The sequence below is a fragment of the Acipenser ruthenus genome, chromosome 14, assembly GCF_902713425.1.
Source record: "Acipenser ruthenus chromosome 14, fAciRut3.2 maternal haplotype, whole genome shotgun sequence".
Classification (NCBI taxonomy): Eukaryota; Metazoa; Chordata; class Actinopteri; order Acipenseriformes; family Acipenseridae; genus Acipenser; species Acipenser ruthenus.
Window position 1 is genome coordinate 19,041,365 of NC_081202.1, and position 18,783 is coordinate 19,060,147.

At 40.1% G+C, this 18,783-nt stretch overlaps 1 pseudogene; it reads left to right on the plus strand.

Annotated features, from left to right (window-relative positions):
• The window catches only part of LOC117420088 (conserved oligomeric Golgi complex subunit 5-like), a 109,689-nt pseudogene that overhangs the window by 18,559 nt on the left and 72,347 nt on the right, over positions 1–18,783 (plus strand).

Here is an 18,783-nt window from a genome sequence, read left to right on the forward strand (position 1 = left end):
AGTGAAAGAAAATGGCCTCATGGCTTGTGGTTTATAACCAAGTCATTCAATAGCAGACCAATATAGAAATATCATCCTGCACAGCACCTGGATATCAGTCACTCTGTCACAAAGTCCCAAAATTTTTTCTTCTCATTTCTGAGCTTTATTTCCTTTCTTTGTGGCATGGCTTGACTTACTGGGCATCAGTGTCCCCAGAGAATATCTGGTCATCAAGGTAAGATGCCAGGCTAACAGATGAGACTCCTATTACACAGTAGATTTAAGGTTTTCCCGGTTTTTATTGTAAGTTTCATCAGTTACACCTAATCTTGTGGCCTGTTTAATTACTCTCATCTTTGGCTAATTAAGCTTACAGTAAAGCTTGAAGTGGCTTCAACTGATTTCCACTGGTAGACCTATATCTTACCCTGACAGCTTGTGTATACATGCACATTATTGACACACTCCTTCCCAGTATGAATATACATTGCCAGGCCTGTAGTGTCCACAGTGATTCCACACACAGTATATTGTTTTATGGAGTGTGGACAACAGAATAGGTATGGAGGGTGGAAAGTTGGAACCCCCGTTCCAAGTGTACAGTATGAAGCATGGCAGACAGCAAAAAATGAAAATCTTTCTCTGTTAAAATGAAACTCGATGCGGTGGACAGTGTAAGAAAAGGTGAAACACAGCAAACTTGTATTCATAAAAACATACCCATAAGTTAAGCTTTTAATGATTTGTTTGAGTATTTATTTCCTAATTTAAGAAAATAAATTTTGGTACCTCAGCTAAGTTCTTATCTTGAAAGATTTTGCGTAATCCTTTGTTTCTGAGAAAAGAGTCTTCCAGACAGCTGTTTTACATTTGGAAGATGTCAAAGAGCTGTTAGAAGCCGTGGGAAAGGGAATAAGGGGGAAGGTAGTGTGTGTTTATGTGACACAAAGGCTTTGTGGGGCCTTATCCAGTAGAGTAGGTCTGCATTTCCATATATTTGGCCTAATTTCTTGAGGTAACATTGAGACCATGTACAGTACATATGGAAGATGTCACATAACACTGACAGAAATGCAATAACAAAGATCCTTTTACAATTACCAACTATGTCTGGCAGCTTTAGCCCAGTTCTATGTCTTCCACAATTAAGTTGTAGGTCACTCCTTAAGCAAACTGTCTGGCACAACAACAGAGTCTGTGTTCCAGAGCCACTGAGGTGGCGGATCAGAAGGAAAGCATGTGCAGAAGCATTCTGCTGGCGACACCATTTCCCTGGCATGCACTAACATAGATGCCTCAAGGCTCACTGGTGGGACCATGCATGAATTGCAGTCAAGTGTGACAGTTGTGCTTTTAGTATTTGCTTTCTTTAACTAGTAAATATATTAAAATAAACTAAGGTCATTTCAAAAAAAAAAAAGTAAATGACTTGTCTTTTTAAGTTAGTTTGATCTATAAATAAAGCTATTTAAATCTCCATTTGTTATGTTGAGCCTGTTCCAAACTACACCTACAGTCTACTGCCATCACAACCATTCACTGCTCACCTCTGCCCATATCATTGATACAGACCATACGACATACCGTAGGGTCTTTAGAGTGTTGCAGTTCTATTTATACGATTCTCTCAGTTACATTCCATTACAGGTGGTGGTTCAAATGGCCAGTTCTTTGTACCATAAAATGGTACAACACCACTTGCTTTCTGCAAGTGTCTTTACAAGCTGTATTCTATGATTATCTCAAAAAAGTTTTGTTACACATCGCCTGTTAGCTTCTCTCTATGTCAACAACAGTCTTTTTCACAATTACATTGTAATTCATGTTTACCAAACATTCAATGTGATCTAAGATTCCCCTTAAATTGTGCTGCTGGGATGCTTGGTTTTTGTTCACAAAAACTCATTTCTAGTTGTTGAGTTTTGTTTGTTTCCTCTCAAACATCCTTAATTCACATCTTAGACCTAGCTGATTCCCAGGCAAGCATTAAAACAGATGCTGCAGGGGTCATTGGGGACTACATGTAGAGTGTTTGTACGTGCACAGGGTCTGGTTCTTGTTCGAAATATAGTGTGAATGTACAGTATGAGTATTTTTATTTATTTATTTATTTATTTTTAAAGTATGTTCCAAGCCCTGAAAGTCACAGGGCACTCAGAAAGACCACTAAACAACATAACTGCTTCTCCACCACATTTTTGTTCAAATTGGAAGATTGTCTTGTAATATTTGTACAACCATGCAGAGAGTGTGTGTCCACTCTGGAGGTCAAAGAAATCCACTGTCCTGCCATTGATTTGGCATCCAGAAAGAGTAGTATTGATTTAGTTCTGCATAAATTAATCTGTTTAGTCCCTTTCACTGTTCCCCACCTTCATTTTGTCCTTTTTCTTTTCCCTTTTTGTTGTAACCAATCATTAAAAAAAAAAAAATCTATATATCCCACTACTCCATCTAACCCGGAGCTTTCCTGCATTACGAATGAAACCAATTCTGCTGTGTTCAGCTAGGCATGTTTATACCATATTGAAAAGAAAGGTAAATTTAAAAGTACTTCCCCAGTAACGTACTATGTCCAGTACACAATTCCCACAGCGGAGATGGCTTGTGATGCGGTTTAACAGGAAACATTTGCGTTTGCTATTGTGACAGTCACTGACCTCATAACCTTGCTTACTAATGAAGTGCCGCCGCTCACTTGGCGCCATCAGCAATATTGAAGCTTGTACAGATGTCTGAATTTAATGAGACTTTCTTGGCAGGGTCCTGCTTGGCTCATTCTGGGCATATGGGGTAGCAAATTGAGAGTGGAGTGACGCACGACCCCCTGTGTAACACTCTGTGATGGTCCACTTTATCATTGTCATTTCACATAGTTTTGCTCAGATAATCCTGACCTTTCTGTGGTATGCTGGGGTTTTTTTCTGCTTGAACTGGTAATAATATATACAGCATATCGGAATGTGTTAGCAGTGTTATACATTTTGTTATTATCCATTTTAAGTAATCAAGATTAAAAAAAAAAAAAACCTGGTAGCTTCTTTACAGTACTGTTTTATAGTGCTGTTAAGACCAAATAGTTTAATTTGCTGTTCACAGGTAGAGATTATTTACTGCCGGGTATACCCCATGGCTGACAGTGTTGCTGAAGCACGTAGTTTGACGGCTTTGCCTCGTTTTTCATCATAGAAACATATGTATCGGTATCGCAGTCCTTGCATACCACCTACTGCGCTGTTCCACACTGTTATCTAATATTGTAAAAGGAATTTTTCAGTTTTGACCTAGTGGTCGGTTCATTAGAGGGTTGGACATGTTTTAATAATAAAATAATAAAAAATATTAAAATAATATTGCACTACTGTACTCTTAAGAACTGGATAACTGAAAACCATCATATTCTGCACCAAGTGCCATGTCTCATTTGAACTTCCTTTTTTAAGAAATTTTGTGTTGAGTTCCTCGCAAGCTGAAAGCTCTTGAGGCTTCATGAAATTCTTGAATTAGAATACGTAACCCAGGAAACACTAGAACATACTTTTCAGGGCTGCCAGAAGATTGAATTGCTTGATTTGTACTTTGCCAGAAAACATCTAAATGGGCTGGCACTTAAGCAACATCAGCATTATTGATCAGATAGTGAGACTAAAATAACATAGTCCCAGTCAAAGCTAAAAATGTCATTGCAATGAAGAAAATCATTAAGGCTGTATAGTTCTAAATAACGAACAGCAGATTTCCACAAGCTTAACATTGACACACTCCTTTCTTGTGTACAGGGGGAATGGGTAACAGTGACACTAGAGACTAACAAAAATCTACAGTGATTATTTTAACTAGTGTAGCAGTACTAAGGTGTCTTCACCATATGCACAAACTCTTAAATCTGTCCAGAGAACCATTGCAGTGGGATGATTCCTCTCATCTGACCTGTTGGAATTCTGCAGGGCTCCTACAGCCTTTAACAGAAGGGCTGTGTGACACGTTGGCTTGTGGTGACGTCAGACCTTGAAGAAGTAGCACACTCACAGACAGCTCTGGTGTATGAATGAAAGTGCTGCTTGCATGGTTTAATTATAAATAACAAGTTTAAACAAAACAAAACACTTTACAAAAACAAAACGGCACATTGGCCAAAACAGACAAACAAAACAGACATGGAACAAACAAGTATTGTGCTGGTGTAAACCAGTACGGGTAGCAATTGTTTTCTAAAATCTGACTTGCGTCCTGTTCCACCCTGAACACACTAACCCAGGGCTACTTAACCCTGGTCTTGGAGGGCCACTGTCCCTCCTGGTTTTTGTTCTAACTTACACTAAATTGATTAATTGGACCAATTAAGGTTCTAATAAGCACTTAATTGGTCCAAGTAAATAATTTAGGGTACAGTTGCAACAAAAACCAGGAGGGACAGCGGCCAACCAGGACCAGGGTTGACTAGCCCTGCCTTAACCCCTTTCTCACCCGTGATCACCCTATTTATACACCCTTGGCTGGAGCCTTAATTCATCATTTAATCATTCATTCAATTCATGGCTCCAGCCACATTCCCACATGTTTTTACAGGGAGGATTTTATCTGCCTCCCTGTCACCACTATTCCACACACACACAAACCCACATCCCCATGCTCACATACCAATATACATTAGCTTCCTGTGATACATAACCCAAACTATACAAAATAAACCAAAAATACACCCGGGGCAGGGGTACCCCGTCACAGGATTTCTGAGGGGTCTCAAATGATTACCTTTACCCACAGTGGAATTAATTTATTCCTGTGCCCGCTAATAATATAGTATTATAGTTCCACTGTAATTAGTTATACAGGTACAGAGGACAGATACTCTTTCAAAAAAATAAGGAAGAAAGGAGGCGAAACTGCAATTAGTATATTCAGCTGTGTCATTATTTTTATTTTTTTAAACTGTGGAGATGTTCGTTATTGATATGGCCTGTAGACAAAATATAAAATAACTATAAATAAAATAACTTTAATGTATTTATCTTTTTCAAATAGGATTAAAAATATACCTATATTTTTTAAATAACAGTTCTTACTAAATGAATGTGAATGATTGTAATGGTATGAGGATCCATATGGGCTAGGGGTTTGAGACGATATTGGAAAGTGCATGTCTGTATGTATGAAGTAATATAACAATATTCCTCAATGTGCTGTCTCTATGTCCTAGCCCAGTGGTCAGCGTTTTTTGAGCATGGGCACTTGCGTATTTCTCAAAGACAAGGGCATGATAGAATTTCTGTTGAAATTCAACTCCTTATTCCAAAATGTTAAATACAATTATGTTTGAAGTATGGATTTATCAAATGGCACAAACGCAGAGATTAAGAACACAGAGTATTACTGTAAATTGTAATGACTTTACATCGACTACAGTACTATTGCTACATCAGTATTGCCCTCTGGCTTTTTGGGCACTACTTACATGTTGGCACCTCTTTAAGGACCACTGCTGTCTCCAAACTGTACCTGGCTTTCTACTGTCAAAATACACATCTAAAGAAAGCGAAACGGTTTATGGAAACAGGTATTTTTTCATGATACTGATAGGTCTAATTTTGTATTTACAGCAGGTTATGTATACTATTACTGAGACACATGTCACAGCAAGGTAATTGCCATTGATGAATCGTTTTTAGAACTATATTTAATAAATACAAGATTCATTACTAATGAAAACATATTAAAAATGTAATGGGTATAAACGTGTCTAACTTGGATGGACTGAATGTCGGCAACAACTCATTTTCGAACCCGGACCCTGTGGCAAGGTCTTGAGTAAGGTGTGGAGAAGATCAGCTAACATGTTTCTCACCAGGGTAAATAGGGAAAGTTTTTTTTTTTTTTTTACATGCAACAGAAATACTTTGTTTATTAGAATACTTGGGTAAATATGTTTTTATTTGTATGATTAACCACTGTTACTCAGTTTTATCAGTTTATTTTTTTGCTGCCCGTATATATTAAGGCAAATAGCTACATCTGTTTTGTCTGTTTGTTTGCTTAGCTTATCCCTGGGAACTGATTGGCTGTAGTATTTCGGATTATTGACTTTATTAATTATGCATTTTGTATGCTGAAGACAATTTAGTTTTAGTTTCAGTGTCTTCCTATTTTGAATCTAAGTTCTTCGTCTGTCCTTTTCCCCTACTCTTTTTTTTTTCCAGCGTCGCAACCAATCTCGTTCATAATATAGCCTATTCAGTATATAATAGATTGTAGTTACTTCGGTCATAATGAGTTCTACAGGTAAAATATGCTTGTGGCGTGATGTGTTAAGTACTCTGGGGATGTGACTCGGTGTTGCTGACACTTTCTAAACGGAATACAATTCAAAAGGAAATTTATTTCAAGAAGTCACAGTACGTACAGTTTGCTTTATGTATGATTAGGTTATTGTTAATTGATTTGACAGTTTGTGTATCTATCCTTCAGGTAGGGGGGTGCTAGTGCTGACCTTAAAGCCCATTGCACCCCTTTTTAGTTTCAGAAACCGCTGTCTGTGCAAGTGTTGTTGTTGTTGACTGTGTCACAGAGATTTGAAGATTGCTTGAGTGTTCATGTCTCTGTCTCCAGACCATAATACTATCAGCGCCCCTATAGAACTATTTTGGCAAAAGTATAAATAGAAAATAACTGTAAAAATAAATACTACTAGTGATGATGATGATGATGATGATGATGATGATGATGATGATGATGACGATTGAACAAATAAATTAGTCAATAAAACATAATGGAAATTGGGTGGGCTGGGGGGTGTGGAGGACACTTGTCATTTAAGTCGCCTAAAATGTTTGAGTAAGATCAAAGCAAGTTGGCGAAGACTGGAGAGCAGTTCTCACTCGGAGAATCACGGACCGTAGGACTTTGTTGTGCTTTGTTATTTTTACTTGATTTCTTTCTTTTGTTTTTCTCTTCCTTTTTGTATTTACCTCAGCTGATTGCATGACAGCAGTTGTTGCCTTCCGGATGCCTGTGTGTAAGAGTGTACAACATGCAGGCATATAGAAATAAGGGGTTGGGCTTTGCTATATAGAATGTTAAAGGTTTAAATCATCCTATTAAAAGGAAGAAGGTACTGTCTACTCTTAAGCCTAAACAATATGATTTGGGATTTTTACAAGAAACGCATCTCTTGGAAGGGGAGGCACAAAAACTTTGCAGAGACTGGGTTGGTCATGTGTTTTTTAATGTAGGCACAAACAAGAGTAGGGGTGTGGCAATCCTAGTGAGCAAACACCTACAATTTAAATGCATAAGAGAGACTAAGGATTCAGCCGGAAGGGTGGTTATACTGTTATCTGAGATCAAGGGCTAAACAGTAATTCTTCCTAATGTTTATGCTCCGAATAGTGATGACCCTGCGTTCTGTCGAGAACTGGAACTTAAACTGAGTGAAATGGGAGATTATCCTATTGTGATGGGGGGGGCGACTTCAATCAAGTGATGGACCCAGCTTTGGACCACTGCTGCTCGCCCTCCTAAATCAGTCAGTGTATTGCAGGGTATGTGTACAGAATTAGGACTTGTTAATATTTGGCGTCTGAAGAACCCAAGAGAGAGGGATTAATCATTCTATTCCCCACCTCTTAATATATTGTCAAGAATAGATTATTTTCTAATATCTAAATCTATTATTTCATTCACGCGGTCATGTGTAGTTGGGAATATTGTGGTATATGACCATGCCCGTGTCACTCTACTTGCTTCCCTTTGGTGAAATTAAGAAGTCCCCAAGATGGAGGTTTAATTCCAGCCTTTTACTGGACGCAGAGTTTAAAGAGGCTCTGAGAGCACAAATTTGCTTTTATATGCAGACCAATCTGCCTTCCGCCCCCTCTGCGGGCAGAGCTTGGGAAGCTATGAAGGCTTTTCTTAGAGTCATTGTTATTCAATATGCAACACATAAGAAAAAAAGTAATGCAGCAAAACAGCTTGTTTTTTTGAAAAAATTACAAGCAGCTGAAAAAAACTTTAAACACAATACGTCCACTGAATACTTAAGAATATTGACACAGTTAAAATACAAATATAATTCTGTTCTGACCCAAAAGGCAGAATTTGCTTTATTCAGGGCTAGACAGAAATACTTAGAGGAAGGGGATAAAGCGTGAAAACTACTTGTGTGATATATCAAACAGAAAGACGCCCTGGCCACTATACCTGCGGTGAGATCTCAGCGGGCGAGCCTAGTGACAAATTCTTGCGATATAAATAATGTATTTAAAGAATTCTATGCAAAATTATATACTTCTGAGTCTTCAGCAGAAACAGAAGAAATTAAGACTTTCCTTTATAAATTGAACCTACCAGCACTGAATGTACAACAGAAAGACTTTCTTGATTCCCCTCTATCAGAAGAGGAAATAGCTGAAGTTATAAAAATAACTGCCATCAAGCAGGGCTCCTGGTTTGGGTGGCTTTTCTGCAGAGTTTTATAAGTGTTTTGTAAAAGAACTGACCCCACTGCTGCGGAATATGTATATAGAGTCCCTTGAAATTAATTCACTACCTCCTACTCTGTCTCAAGCCCTTATTTCCTCTCATACTTAAAAATAATAAAGACCCTTGTGAGTGTACAAGCTATCGACCTATATCCTTAATTAACACTGATGGAAAAATACTGTCTAAAATCTTGGCCAACCGCTTAGATAAAGTAATCACTGGTTTGATCCATCCAGACCAAGTTGGGTTTATACACAACCGGTATTCTTCTGACAACATTAGGCATCTTATTAATATAATGTGGGCTACCCAAACTGATAACTCCTCGATGGCTGCTGTTTCATTAGATGCTGAAAAGGCATTTGATAGGGTAGAGTGGAAATATTTATTCCTCTCCTTAGAATCCTTCAGTTTTGGTCCAGCTTTTATTAGCTGTATTCAGCTCTTATACAAACATCCAAATGCAGCAGTGCTGACTAACAGGTTAATATCCCCACAGTTTGAACTTGGCAGGGGCACGAGACCGGGATGCCCACTCTCATCCTTACTTTGTGCTCTAGCCTTAGAACCGCTCGCTGCTGCTATACGGCAGGATCCCAATTTCCCTGGTATTCAAGTGAGAGGATCAACACATAAACTTATGCTTTACGCAGACAATATCCTACTTTTTGTTTCTGACTCAGAAAACTCAATTCCAGCAGCTTTTGACACCATGGACACTTTCTCTAAACTTTCTGGTTAATTGGACAAAATCTGAGGCTCTCCCTTTGTCAGCTTATTGCCCCAAATCTTTATTTCAAGCATGTTTTTTTTCAATGGCCAAAAAAGGGCATACAATACTATCCCACCCCAGCTGAGTGAATTGGTAAAGGACAATATTGAACCTCTACTGGGACAGATTTCGGCAGCTATTTCAAGGGTGGTCCCCTCTTTTTCTCTCTGTGTGGGGTAAAACCAATGTCTTAAAAAATAAACTGCATACCAAAGAGAAATTACTTACTGCAAGCATTACCCATAAAGATTCCTCTCAAATATTTCTTACAATTTGACAGGCTGTGCAACCAGTTCTTATGGAATGGTAAATGCCCTAGACTACATTTGAGAAAATTGCAGACCAGTGAATCAAGGAGGTTTGGGGATCCCTATACCGCTACTCTATCACTATGCTTTTAGTCTAAGGCATTTGGCTATGTGGTCATTACCCCCAGAGAGAGCTCCCCCTTGGTATGGAATAGAAAGCCCTGTCTGTAGTCCTCTCCCTCCACTCAGCTGCATCTCTGCTAAATTGCCCCAGACTGGTCAAACCCACCATATTCTGTTGCATGCACAATGGGTCTGGCTTTAATCCCTTAGTCTCTCTTCAGGCCTCTGGCTAAATCCTAAACTATGTATTGCTAAATTACCCTTTCTCTGGAAGGAGTGGCTGTAAAGAGGCATTCTAGTGCTGGGAGATCTGTATGAAGGCAGCGCTATCAAATCATTTTAAAAATTGCAGCAACATTCTGGCCTACCCCCATCTCAGTTTTGGAGATATTTACAACTCCGGCACCAACTTGTCCAAACCTTTGACTCAGCCAATGTCCCGCCACAGTATACAAATGTTCCTACTGGCATACTGAGTAGATTGGGTAAGGGACACAAGGCTTCGACCTACTACACTATGCTCCTACAACAATCTGACACAAAAGCTTCTGCATTGAAATCTGTATGAGAGGCAGACCTACAATTGTCACTTAGTCTAGAACAATGGATTAATATACTTAGAAACTCCAAAACAATGTCAAGAGAAGTTAGAACTAGGCTTATACAATTTAACATTTTAAAAAGGTTTTACTGGACCCCATCCAGGTTGCATAGAATTAATTTGAAGGATTCTCCGGAATGTTGGAAATGTAAATCAGAAGTAGGCACTCTGGTCCATGTTCTGTGGAGCTGCCCTAAAATCCAGGCACGTTGGTCATAAATTCATAGGATCCTTCAGAATATTATGAAGGTTAATTTCCCCTACTGCCTTCGTTTGTATATTCCTAGAGATCCCTCACCAACTGCCTATCTTCCTACCCAAGACGCTGACTGGATCCAGAGTGCCATAATGCTTGGTAGAAAATTAATAGTGAGGCACTGGAAAAGTACACATGTTCAACTCAACCCCACACCAAAGAGAAAGAAAACCAAAAAAAAATTGTTTGAATGAATAAATGAAAATGTGGAGGGGGATGAGCCGCTGGAGAATTACAAGTAATATGTTTTCTTTTTTGTTTTTTTTTCTCTCTCTAAATTTGTAATTTATTTTAATTTTATCTTTTTCCTCACTATTATTTTTTCAATGTACACTTTTTTCTGTCTGCCATTGTACAAGTGATGTCTGAAACCAAGTGTTAACTGATTCTACAATGATTTTTTACAAGAAAAAAATTAATAAAATATTCATCACAAAAAAAAAATGTAACAGGCATATCCTGGTTTTGGTTTTGGTTTGGTTTGTGGATGAAAGTGTGCATGTGATGTCAAAAGTAGAGCCTATAGCATTATTGTATGCAAATAACAATGCAGATGCTGTCACTAGAACATAATGGTAGAACAGTGGCAAAGTACGGAGCGAATTAGAAAGATAACGCATCAGTTTGGTTAAGAGCCTGTTGAGGGTATTGTTGCTGTTAAATGTTAGCAAAGACAGGAATACAGATTTTGTACAAATCAGATTTTCTGTTTCTGTTCCATTGACAACAACAAATTATTAAACCTCTTAAAATTGGAAAGCCTATTTTGTTTTTTTTTCGAAGCTGCCTTGTAGATACATATTGAAGTAATGTATTTTGGGGGCTTTCTTTAACACGCTTTGTTCATGAAGACAGTAAGTGAGGTGTATAAATGCACTCTACAGTATATACTGTTGCACCCTACTTGCTTCTTTCCTTCTGTGATTTTTTTGAATGTTTCAGTTGCACTGCTGCTTTATTAAACAGCGCAATCTCGAATACAATAAAAAAATAAAAAAATAAACATTGGTGTCAAAGGATCTCCATGCCTTCCTCGGACAGTAAACCAATACGCATTAGGACAAGTTTAAAAAACCTTTGTCTACCAGACTTTTCTTTAGTATTTTCTCCATGATTTGAGTGTTTTACGGGAGGGACAAACTGGTTATCTGCTTGCAAGCTAATTGATTCTCTAGGATTTTGTTATCAGCTGCTTATTTGCCTGTCGTTCCAGTGCATCAAACCTAGCATCCATTTCCTGATTTTCTCTTACTATACTTCAGGATACTATCAGCTGTTTTTTTCTTTAACTGTCCTTTAGTCTAGGAGATTTGTTTGTTTTTAAAATTGAAAAATAAATTGTTAAACCTAACCGAGTGTAATGTAGTGCAGCTTTAAAAGGGTGTGCAGTATATTGTAGTAATACAATTTCTGGCAGGAGCTATCTTTCACTGTGTTTCCAACCTGAAATGCATGAATCTGCTGTGTGAATTTAATCTAGCCAGGACAAGAAAACATATATATTGACTACCTGCCTAAAAGTTATAATTTTAGGAGACAGCTGGCATATAATATGTCTTTGCCATAATCTGCCTATTAATCTATTAATCTGTTGTTTTGATATGGTAATTTCCAGGCTGAGAGAGACATATTCTGGAAATTTGCTTTAATTTACAGAAGGTATTTGTTTGTGCTACTAAATACTCCCTATAGAGCTATGTTTATTAAACTTAAAACAGACCACTGTTTATTCTAACAATATCTAAATGTAAACCAGCCAACCTCTAATCCCCTGTAACGATACTAATAGGTTTGGACATTCTTTCAAATGAAAAACCAAGTCTAATTTCTACAGCATAATTAGATAATAAGGAGAGATTGGGTTTATGCACTGCTAAATAGGACATTAAGAGACCTTTTAGTAGAACCATTTTTTTATTAATTTTTGTCTGGTGTGCAGGAAATTAGTTATATCAGTTTCTGAATTTCTAAGTAAAAGCAATATATTATGGAGACAGGGTAGTTCAGGACTTAATATTCTGTGCTCTTTAGTGTCATAAGGTCATGTGACATGGTTGGGAACTTGAACATCTTTGGAGAGCTATACAAGTATCTGGATTCTTCACTGTTCACATCTTCCTCGTCATAAGCGAGGGGATGGGTGGGGGTGGCCTGCTAGACGGAAGTGAAACTGTATCACATGAAGTATTGAAGTTGATAATGCATGAAGAATACTACAACTTAATGGTTATGTTTTCTGTATGTTCAAATTATACAGTGGGGACTATGATCCAATGCATGATATATCAGTTCTAAAAATTATTTTTGAATTGTGTAAAATGTAATGATGATGAATTAACAGATGTGTGCGTATCTGGTTTTAGTTAGGTAGTGAATTCAATACAAAGTACCTTTTGAAAATGAAAGTATTTGACTTCAGCTGATTGGAAGTGATTTTGTACCTGCATTTTTATTTTATTTTTTTTATTAGACCAGAGCTTGGAAGTGGCAGAAATATATATATCAATTGACAGTATCGGGCACGATACTAAACTATACTAAACTAATAAACTGCTGCTACATGTAAAATGTAGATAGCACCTTTTTTTCTATCTTTTCAGATTACCTGTCGCAGGGAGTGGATTTGTCTAGAATAGAAGTGATTGAAAATGATTTGCTTTTCATTGCGCGGGCCCGACTGGAGGTGGAAAATCAAGCCAAGCGCTTGTTGGAGCAAGGAATGGAGACTCAGGTAACTGTGAGCTGTATATTAACCCCGCTAAACTTTAAAGAACTGCAAGAGACAGTGGAGACCTCTGAGAGAGTACACATTGGTGAAGGACAGTCTTCTTATTACAGGCATGTTAGGAAACATGAATTGGGAATGTTTCATATAAAACCAGTTTTAGTGGCTGCATTGTCCTTCTGCTTTAAGCCTCATATGGCAACCTTCCATTACCAATAAGCACGTATTTGGCAGCTAAGAGAACAGAGAAGAACCTATTGTAATGCTATCATAAGCAAAGTTTCCATTTTGTCAAGGAAGGTGAGAAAAAGACACTAGGCAACTGAGTTCCATTGTAGAGACTATTAGTGCTGTGTATGCTTGTATTCAGATTATGATCACCCTTGACTTCACTTTTACCTGTAAAAGGAGATCTATTATATTGCTACAATGTACAGACTTTCACACATAATATAGCAAAAAGCAACTGAAAGATCAGTTTACCTACCAGTGGTCTGACAGAATCTATGTTTTGGAAAAGACAAAAGAGAAAGCCTGCATACGAATCTCAGTGAGGGAGTAGAACAGAGGTTGGATGGTAAAGGGTAAGTAGCTTGTCAGTGATGTATTAAAATGATGTGTTGCCTGTTGCAAGCTCGGCCCACAAGAAGTGCAGTAGATCAAATCCACTTAAACATGTTCTGGTTAAAACTAAACAGCAGATGGTACTTCATTGTTGGGCTTTTTCAGTTACATAAGTGGCTGTAAACCTTTTCTGGTTGTCTTGTGAACAGATTGATAGACAGTATGTGGTGTTGACTTTGGAACTCTGTATTGCCTGCTTTAAACAGTAGCCTAGTAACCATTCTGCACATGCACAACCACACGTTGTTTCTTAAAGCGAATCCAACTTCTGAACAATTGGATTTATGTATGATAAGAATAAAAATACAGTTGTAGTGCTCGGCAATACAGTTACTGCAGCTTTACCAGGCGCTCTGTTTCTAACTAAAGAATATTTTTTACAGTCAAACCCTTTTCCATTTTAAAAATAAAGTGTTCTAGTAATATAAGAGAGGTGTGTGTGTGTGTGTGTGTGTGTGTGTGTGTGTGTGTGTGTGTGTGTGTATAAAGGGGAACATTTGATTGTTTTAATGATCATGATGACAGCTAGGGCTGTTTTTGTACATTTATTTGGGGTTTTAGTATGTTTTGGGTTTTTTCTTGCTCTGTTTGCTTCACATCGAGGAGTTTATTAGATAACTAATAGCAAGGGGTCCCATAAACGTACACAGTTTGAAATTATGCATATAGCGTCAACTTTATTAAAAAATTAAGTGAATACAAAGCTGTGTTTTATCTGTTGTAAAAAGACCCAAACTGTTTAAAGTGCAGGCCCCAGACTAGAGGCTCAGATGTTTTTATGTAACAGTATAAAATGGGTGCAGGTCTAGTGCTATTCATGCTTTGAAACCTATTTTTTTATGGATTATATGTCATGAACATTACTACAAGTGTTCTTTTGACTATTTAATTAAATATAATACTGAGAATAGGGGCCCTTATTTCCAGTAAAGCATTCAGTATCTATATTTATCTGCTGTCCATTTACTCCGGATTGCAGGCAATATTCTCTTATTTTTTCTTTCTTAATTTCAACATCATTCACTGAAATTAAAGTGTATTTAGGGTTGTAGTCTGTCTACAGTCCGGGCATGTACTACTGCACTGTGCTACTTTTGTAAGTTTACAAAAATACAATTCAGTAAGGTGTGTGAGAGTTTATATATATATATATATATATTGTAAGAAAGAAGTAACGTCGCCTTTAAGGAATGGCGGCGTTACTACAGAAAATGAAGCAAACAGCACCCAGGAACCGGAGCACTAATTGGTAGGGCGGGGTTCCTGGGGTATATAAGGAAGTAGGGTAGGACAGGACGGGGGTGATCGTGGGGAGCACCGCCGGATTGTCCTGCAGGAAATACCCAGAGAGCAGAGAGTGTTGTTAAAACTTCGCAAGGTAAAGCGAACGAGTTTTGTTTTGTGAACAAGAGTTTTGTTTTTGTGTAAATTGTGAGCGGTTTCCCTCTTGGTGAGGTAGCCTTTTGTTTTGCTGGTATAATTTGTTTTATTTAAACGTTTGTGTGGACGCCGCTCGTCAGTATTAAGTAAAACAGTTCCGCAGCTTCCGTGTCGGTTGAGGACCGTCACGGCGGCCGACTGTGTATTTGTGTGAGGTATCCGGGACTGGAAAAGAGACTGTATGAGTACGCGCTGCAGGAGCAGCGGGTAGAAATAAAAGGGAAAAGAAAGCGGACGAAAACAACAGTTTGGTTTGCAGGACACGTTTTATTGTAACAGGAAAATAAGCACGTTGTACACAGGGGTGCTCTGGAACCACCCAGGACACTGGCTGCCGGGGTTCGTCCCCACAGTCTGGATACAGTCATCAACGCCGTTGGGCACGTCTTGCTTAGGAGGCGGGCACAGGAGTGTTCATCCAGGAGCTCTTATTCAGGGCCCCATTACATACTCCAACCAAGAGTCTTCCCGGTACCTGTTACCTGTGTTACAGCGAGATTCCAGCAGAGGGAGTCGGCGCTGTACTTACCTGTTACCTGTGTTACAGCGAGATTCCAGCAGAGGGAGTCGGCGCTGTACTTACCTGTTACCTGTGTTACAGCGAGATTCCAGCAGAGGGAGTTGGCGCTGTCCTTACCTGTTCCTGTGTTGCAGCGAGGCTCCAGCAGAGGGAGTCGGCGCTGTCCTTGCCTGTGCTGCAGCGAGACTCCAGCAGAGGGAGTCGGTGCGGTTCTTACCTCTGGGCCAGAGAGCCTGCAGCGAGCGAGGAGTCCGTGGATACTTACCCGTGTTGCAGGATTACCCCAGCAGAGATAGCGGACTTCTACAGGCTCCGACCTGTAGGGACTTGGTATTCTATACTAGATAGAGAGGGGCGAAGAAGTGAGACAGTTAGTGTCCCGTACAGGGCATTCAGTGATTTAAAGAGTCTCTTGTGTTTGAATATTGTAAATAAAAGTTACTTGCCTGCAATCTCTACGTGTCTGTGCTCGTCGGTGGAAGCCGTTGAGAGGAGTATCCCGCAGGGTACCCCTCCAGTTTGTTACATATGGTGTCAGAAGTGGGATTCTAACGACTGGAAACACACTTCAGTCGGACCCACAAGAACGTAACGATGGAGAACACCGACGCACTAATTCGTGCGCTGTTGCATGCAACAGCCATCCAACAAGACAGTATTCAAGTACAGCAGGAAACCAACCGGCTGCACGCCCAACAGTTGGAGGTAACCCGGCAAGAGGTAGCCGTGTTAAAAGGGCGTATGGAGCAGACGGCAACACTACCACCGGTGTCTTCAATCCGACCCTCCCACGTCTTGCAGAAGATGACGCGGGAGGATGATGTGGAGGCATTTTTACTGGCGTTTGAACGCACCGCCACCCGGGAGGGGTGGCCATCAGAAAAATGGGCGGGAATCTTGGCCCCATTTTTAGTTGGAGAGGCCCAAAAGGCCTACCATGATCTGGCCCCGCAGGAAGCTGAGAGTTACCCACATCTGAAAGCGGAGATCCTTGCTCGGGAAGGGGTGACCTCAGCTGTGCGGGCCCAGAAATATCACGCCTGGGGCTATGTGTCGGGAATTCCACCCAGGTCACAGATGTATGACCTGATTCACTTAGCCACTAGGTGGCTCAAGCCGGAGATCAATAGTGCGGAAAAGGTCATTGAGATCCTCGTTATGGACCGGTATCTACGGTCATTACCGGCCCCATTAAGGAAGTGGGTCGGCCAAGGAGACCCTCGGTCCATTAATGAGTTTGTGGACCTCGTGGAGCGGCAGTTAGCCGCAGAAGAACCCGGCGGTGAGGACCTCGAGACCACCCACGTGGAAGACTCGATCGGACTTGGGTTCGGGTAAGCGACCGGCGATGCCGGAAAGGGGTGAAGAGCGGTCAGAGGCCGTGAAGGGACTGGGGACAGACAAGGGGGTAAGGGCTGAGGCCCCGGGTTATGGAAACTATAGGTGTTTTAAATGCAATCAGTTGGGCCATATTGCCAAATACTGCAGGAATGAGGAAAGGATGGAATGTAATGTGATTAAACCCAGTATTGCAGAGAGCTCATTCTGTGGAAACATTATTGTCCCACGTCACCCTGTCGGGGCATACCCTTATTTGGTTTTGGTGTCGGTCAATGGGAAAAGGGCGGAGGCTCTCGCTGATTCGGGAAGTGCAATTACGTTAATTACGCCCGATTTATTATTAGATCGCGCATTAGATCAGGGATTCAAAACAGGGATTACTTGTATTCATGGGGATGTTAAGCACTATCCAACAGCCGTAGTTACTATTGAAGTGGGGTCTCAGATCGTAGACTTACGGGTTGGAGTAGTCCCCCATCTTCCCCACCAAGTAATTCTTGGTAGAAATATTCCGGGGTTTGACACCTTGGTGAAATTTAATAGGCAATTGGCCAAGCCTAGAATAACTATGGAGGAGGAAAGTAAGCCTTCAGAGAGCCCCCAGGCTATTTTCCCATTTACAGACCCGGACCTATTTATTGAAAGTCATTGTGTAAAAGAAAGGAAGTCCCGCCGACAGCGGAGACAGGAACGTGACACTAAGATACAGAGTTTAGTTGGGGTCTTGACAAAACGCAACAGCAAGGGGGTATCTACTCAGTGCACTGAGGCAGAAATACTTGCAGAGTCAGAGGAAGTGGTTATAGACAACCCAAGGGAAGGTTCTTGGGAGGAGTGTCTTCAACTTCCCAGTGAGAGTTTTGCGAGGGAACAGGAACAAGACCCCACGCTAGTAAATGTCAGGGAAAAGGTGGTGTCGATAAATGGCAGCAGGGTTGAAAATACTGTGGTTAACCCGCTTGAGCATTTTATAATAAAAAACGATCTACTGTATCGCTGTACTCAGCTCAATCAAGAACCAGTAGAACAGTTGTTGGTTCCGCAGGCTTTCCAATCTCAGGTGTTATATTTGGCCCATTCACATCTGTTTGGGGGACATTTAGGATCTGAAAAAACCCTGCAACGAATATTGAGAAGGTTCTATTGGTTAGGCATTAGAAAGGCAGTGGATCGATACTGTAGATCATGCCCAGAATGTCAGTTAGCGAGTCCAAATCCAGGTTTCCGAGCACCGTTACAACCCCTCCCGATTATTGAAGTCCCGTTTGAAAGAATAGCGATGGATTTGGTGGGGCCCTTGAATAAGTCGGCTAGGGGTCATGAATATATCCTAGTCATATTAGACTATGCTACCAGATATCCAGAAGCCATCCCTTTACGAAACACGGCATCTAAAACTATTTCTAAGGAACTAATACACTTGTTCTCTCGAGTAGGTATCCCGAAGGAGGTGTTGACGGACCAGGGTACTCCTTTTATGAGCCAGTTGATGAGAGATTTCTGTACTACCCTTAAGGTTAACCCTATTAGAACGTCAGTGTACCATCCTGTGGCAAAGTGCCCCGCCCCTGTGTGCATTTGTGTGTTTTGTGTATGTATGCGTGCGTATGTTAATGTTGGTGTATAGATTGGTACACGGGATATAAACGGGTCTGTGTTTCACGTATATTTAA